At 41.7% G+C, this 6,509-nt stretch overlaps 1 pseudogene; it reads left to right on the plus strand.

The window, feature by feature from the left end:
- Nucleotides 1–3,743: 3,743 nt before the first annotated feature.
- On the plus strand, nt 3,744–4,496 carry LOC148026260 (accumulation of dyads protein 2 pseudogene; annotated as a pseudogene).
- The last annotated feature ends 2,013 nt before the right edge of the window (nt 4,497–6,509 follow it).

Consider the following 6,509-nt stretch of genomic DNA (forward strand, 5'->3'; position numbering starts at 1 on the left):
CCATATCAGTGCAAGTGTATCCTTGTAAATGCATCAAAGTGCCATTCTCTAGGTGTGTGATTAAGACTAAAGCATCTTTCTCAACTTGCACTAATATCTGCCATATTTGCATCTTCCAATAAGAGAAGTTTGTGCCATCAAGTTTGTCAATATTGAATATAGCATTATCATTTGAAGAACTAGCCTTGATAGTTTGTCAATGAAAAATCTAAGAGAATGGACTATTGTAAATGACTGCAAAATAGCCCTAAAAACTGAGCCAAAATAGTGACAAAACAGGAGGGAATACCAAAGTATAGGGATGTCCACCAATTGCAAGTAATAGATTGCCAAAGTAAAATGTATTCTCTCTAAGACAATACTTAAAACTATAATTATAGCACTATTATAATAAATGTAGCAATATAACCAAGACAATGTGGGCAAACAGTTAGGAAATACCAAGCTCTCATTACTATGAATATCGAGGTACTAATTGGGATATGTAAAAGCAACTTGCAGTGAAAAGACATACAACCGATACTAAAGTCTATCATAAAATCAAGGAACTAACTGAGTAGAGAGGAATGAAGCTCAATACATAACCAAGAAGCATGAATACATAATTGTATCTTACTAATAGAGATAAGTGCTAGTGTTTAAATCATGTAAATCAAATCAACCTAGTAGTAGGTGTAACTACATCCAAGAGTATCCAAGAGAGCTTGTACATAAGGCGAGAGTAACATTGTCTCAGTAAGACAACCTTAACCACATAATAAATCCAAATCTCTAATGAAATATATCCAAGTAAATGTGAATATCTCAAAAGTGCATCCAATGAAGTGTATTCAAAGTGTGAAAGAGCAATGCAAGGTTTAATACATCAAGTACATGACATCCAAGTGCCCAAAGACATCAACTAATACATTATGAAGCATCAAATCCAATAAGTCTTCAAACCCATAAATGATAATCGTTGAATCAATTAAAGCATGTAACCAAAGCTCCAAGACATCAAATGTAGCTTAAAACTAAGTCCCAAGCATTCCATAATCATATTTGGGTCCAAGTATCAATGCTAAACATCAATACATTAAAACAATATACTCAAATGACATCAAACCCCAATAGGCATAACCTTATTGGTTAAAATCTTGCTACCCAAATAGTATACAATAGTATAAACCGTGTAGGAACTGAGTTATTTGAGCTCAAATGAAGCTAATGAATACCTCAATACATTATATAACATTTGAGCATCAATTAATGGGGTGCTTCCCTTTTATTGTGACAAAATGGTGCTCTTTATATAGATGGAGTAATGACATTAATAGCCATATCTTGAATTCCCTCATTCTAAGCCATATTGAGAGACATAATATGGACCTTGCTTTTTCCTAATCTCTTCTTTAGTTTTTGTATATCATATGCAGTAGTTTCAAGCCTCTCAGACCTCCAATGGCATTATTGCATGCAATAGTAACACGTGTTGGGGTGTTGCAAGCATTTAACCATTCATCTAGCTATTGCAACCTCGAGGTTGATACCCATGACTAGGGGTGTTGATTCACATGTTGGGGTGCTCCAATCATTTAACCATCCATCCAACTATTGCAACCTCGGGGTTGATTCCCATGACAAGGTTGGTGAAGATAGGAACAACAATGGCTCTCATATGGATACGGGATCACGGAACAATTAGTTTGGTTGGTATGCCATGGAACTTAGCCTGGTTGTCAATTTTGACCATTACAGCAGAGCAGACATTTGTGTTGTGAGTAGCTGTACGAAAAATCTAACACCAACACTTTAATTCTTGACAAGAAAGAGAATTCCATTACTAACACCTTGAAGAAAAATATTCAGAGGTTAAAATGAAAAGTACAAAGAAGGCTTGGTGAGAGTAGTTGAGTACACCATAAGTTATAATGCAAGGCCATATAAGGGGCTAGGTGAAAGAAGGTGCAGAAATCCCGTAAGTTATAGTGCTAGACCATACGAGGGGTTGGGTGAAAGAAGGTGTCAAAATCCCATATTTTCATAAGAGCATCTCTTGTCCTCCTCCTCATTCTTTAAAAATCATGCTATGGCCTCTCCCATCTCTCATTGAGAGTACGGATGATCTCTAGCAAGTTCCTAGAAAGAGTTTCTACAATGGGAGCCTCTTAAAGGTCAATATGAGACTAAATATCTTATTGGTAAGTGTAGGCTTGTTCTACTAGCCCACCAACCTCTTGTGAGCTTGATTGCTTCATTAGTTGCAAACTACTATAGATTTTTAAGATCAAACATTGCTTGAACCAACAAGTCTTGGTCTAATTGGCATGTCCCCTTAAGGTCTTCCTATAGCTTGTGAAGGGTGCGATATTCAAGAACTCTTTTCTCTCTCTTATTATACACTGAGTAGCTCATCATTCTTCGATAAGTCTTAGAAATTCTCAGAGAGTTTTACATAAGAGCTTAACATATCGAGAGCTAATCTTAGATGTAGCTCTAAATGACTCCAAAGAGAAAGAAGTTCGGTGGTGTAGCGAGCATGCAAGAGTTTCTTTGATAGCATGGTGGCTAAGTGGAATGGATCGCTTTTTTTGTTGGCCCCTACTAGCTATTTTGCATCACCATGAGGATGGGTGATTGTAACTTAAGATGACGAGAGATTAATACTTTTTACTTTCATTTTTATTTTCAAATGTGAGCTAAGGAAACTGGACAACCAAAACTCTTCACTATGGATTGGGAAGGCATAACTACCTCACATGCAATATGAGGAAAGTGTTATATAATTTATTCATCACGGCAAAGAGAAGAATTCTGGCACTCAAGAGGCCAACAGACCTAGGCTCTACATAATACATACTTTACCGTCCATCCTTTTTCACCTTTAAAAGAGAACAATCAAGGTACAACCACAAACATTGGATTCATGAAAAACAAGTTTGATAGTAGATACACAAACCTTTAGTTTCACAATCTTGGAGGGATTTCTAAATCAAGTACTAGTGTGTTTGCGTTTTTTATAATTAAAAATTGTTGTGAATTTCGACGTCGTTAACTTCCTCTTTAAAGTTGTAAGGTTTTGTGGAAATGTTTGCAATTGATTTTGCACTAAATCTCGGTTCTTCATGACCATTGAATAAGAATAAGCATTTGGCCTTAGCTGCAAAATTGCAATCTTATGTGGATGATGTGTTATCCATGAGTTCAATGGGTCCCATAGGATCTCAAACCCTGATGGGACGAGTTCCTCGATGTCCGGTGCCGAAGTGTGAACATCGTTTGTAAGCTTCACACGTTCGCACTGCGTGAGTATTAGTTGCACATTCTTAAACTTACGTGCAGTCCATTAGTCGGCAAATTCGGTTAGCATTAGTCAATTGAAAAAGCCCGTGGGGCATGATGATAATGGGGGCATCTTGGATTTGCGCCACTTGGAGTGATGTGCGACTACATTGCAAGAATTAGAACCGGCTTGATGGTGAGGGAGTGTGTTGGGGGCTATAAACGCATGGTGAGGGAGTGTGCAGCAAGGATCGAAGGTAAGCGAAGACAGAGAGAGATCATAATATTAGCACGCACATCTAATAGAGCGGGCATATTAGCGTTTTTGTGAGAGAGAGAGAGAGAGAGCGCGCGTCTTACCACGTCTTGTAGTGAGAGGAGGAGAAGACAAGGAGAGCAGATAGTCTACTAGCAAATTAGAGAGCGAGGAGCGTAGTAGCACATTGGAGAGAGAGAGAGAGAGCCGGGGGGGGGGCATGTCGATGACGACGCCGCAGCACGTGCTGTCGATGGGCCACCCCGGAGCAGCGCCGGCAGGCCCGCTATCACCCATGCCGTACTACCTAGGCGACAAGTACATGTGCGGGCCAATCAGCAACATGGTTGGCGGCGGGCTGCAGCAGGCGAATGCGGGGCCGCTGGGCCTCTCGGCGTTCGCGCTGACGACGTTCGTGCTGTCTTGCTACAACGCGGGCTTGTTGGGGGTGAGCAGCAGCGGGCCGGTGAACGTGGTCCTGGGCCTGGCGCTGTTCTACGGCGGGCTGGCGCAGGGCCTGGCGGGCATGTGGGAGTTCCGGGCGGGCAACACCTTCGCGGCCACCGCCTTTACCTCCTACGGAGCCTTCTGGCTGGCCTACGCGGTCCTCCTCATCCCGGCCTTCGGGGTGGCGGCCGCCTACAAGGAGGCCTCGGCTCAGGAGGACCTGGCCCCGGCCGTCGGGACCTTCCTTCTGGCCTGGAGCATCTTCACGCTGCTGATGCTGGCGTGCAGCCTGCGCACGTCCGCCGCCCTGGTCGCCCTGTTCGCCGCCCTCTCCCTCACCTTCGCCCTGCTCACGGCCGCCGAGCTCCGGCACTCGCCCTCCATGCATCGCGCCGGCGGCTTCACCGGCATCGTCACCGCCCTCATCGCCTGGTACAACGCCGTCGCCGGCATCCTGGCCGCCGACGCCAACGGCCCCCTCTTCACTCTCCCCGTCGGCAAACTTGGCCTACTTGCCAGCCCCAAGCAGTGAAGAATGCATGCATGCTGTGGCCATCGTACTCCCCCCGACACCCGCCCCCCCCCCAGTTTGTCTTGGCGACCCTACCACACGAGCAGTTTTCGTGGAAAATTGAATTTCTAAAAGAAGAACCTTTGAAAATCAGCCTCAAGTCCCCCTCAATAATAGTAACTAGCTAGCCTGGGCCGGCTCACTAGCGGTGCTTCGCGTGGTTGGTTTGCGCCATTGTAAATTTTTGTAAAGGTTGCTCGGATAAAACAACATGCTTGGTGCACATGGCATAAAGCTATGATAGAAAATAAAATTTATTGAATCTAGGTTTTATGTGATGAAAAAGATACTGAAGCTCTATAGCGTCCTATTCAAAAGTTCCTATGCATCGAGCTTTAGATAAATAACTTCATACACAACAATTTGTCCCTATCACTTGAATAATGCCATGTGAAATTGATCTTCTTTTTAGCACACTATCTTTAACTTTGTAGCACTTAAAAAATTCTCTCATAGATCTAGGAATATAAGGAATCAAATGTGAGACAGATTCATATTATAGGGTTTTGTAAGAATGTGCAAATATTTGCAAGAACATGACTAATACATCCATGAGAAACAAACATACCTCAGCAATATATTCACGTGTATACACTCGTCATGCCATAAGGAGATAGATATGGCCTAAAAGAGATATATTGCCAATGTGTAGATGATAGAGGTAAGCTAATCATTAAAGGGAACATGGCATTGGTAAGCTTTCAAGAAAGATACATACATCGCAAAGTGTTGGCTGTGCATGCTAACTCATATGTTAACCACCCAATAAGCACGATTAGAAATGGCTAAAGAAAACATGTATATCTTGCAGGGAGGATAAAGATAATAGGGATATAAGAACCACATGAATGAAAAGGATTCCCCTACTTTCTAGGGATACAATATAAAGAAAAGCATCTCCTACTATTGTCAACTTGTAGACCATTTTATTTGGTTTCCCAAATCTTAATCTCGAAGGGGCGAGAAAGAGAGATGTCCTCACCATCCAAGCCAAGGGCCCTTATCTCAAAGGAGAAGCCATTGCATGCAAGAGATATGTGTTTCCTAATGGCTTAGTGAAATGCCAAGTACACCCACTAGGGCATAGTGGACAACAACCACTTCTTCCTCTCGCATAGGCTACACTACTATTATCATCAAGACTACTATACATTTAAAACCCTTATAAGAACATTCCATGGTTTGAACCATACATTACAATCAAACATTGGAAAAGTTTGTTAAGGCTTGGCATCAATCTCGTTAGCTTTGAATCTTCAAATCTATATTCATTATTAACAAGTTATCATGAATCAACGACAAAATGAAAGAGGCAAGCATCGCACACACACACACACACACACACACACACAAACACTCGGGTAAGTTACTCATGAATATATGTGTGCATCACATGGGTTCAAAATAAGGTATTTTAAAAATACCAATTTTATATATATTTTTACATACAAAAAAGGGTGTAATATAAAGGGGTTATTTACAGATTTAATACAAAAGGGTTATGTTTTATTCAAGAAAAATTCACCAATAAAGATATTTATAAATAGGCATTGAACGCACGTAATGTAGAGTATATACGTGTAGTAACTTCCCTCCCCCCCGCCCCCCCCCCCCCCCCCCACACACACACACACTCTCTCTCCGAAGATCTCGTATCCCAAACTGAAAGCATAACACTATCATTGAGCCAAAAATTGTTATAGGGCCGATGAATATTGAGATAATGACTCATTCCATAGCCAAAACCTATTGTGCATTAAGGTAGAGACTCATTACCAAACCAAGTCATAAGCATACGTGCTTGATATAACATGTGTATTCTCTCAACGACCTTCCTCAACTTGTAGACCATTTCACTTGATTTTAAAACCTTAATCTCCAAAGGGAGAGATGCCTTCAAAATCTTGGGTTTTGGACATTTATCTTAAAGAAGAAGCGATTGCACGCAAGGGATATGTGCTCTCTATCAACTTG

Source organism: Lygodium microphyllum, chromosome 14 (assembly GCF_053477565.2).
Source record: "Lygodium microphyllum isolate KBCC chromosome 14, Lygodium_microphyllum_v1.1.10, whole genome shotgun sequence".
NCBI classification, from domain to species: Eukaryota; Viridiplantae; Streptophyta; class Polypodiopsida; order Schizaeales; family Lygodiaceae; genus Lygodium; species Lygodium microphyllum.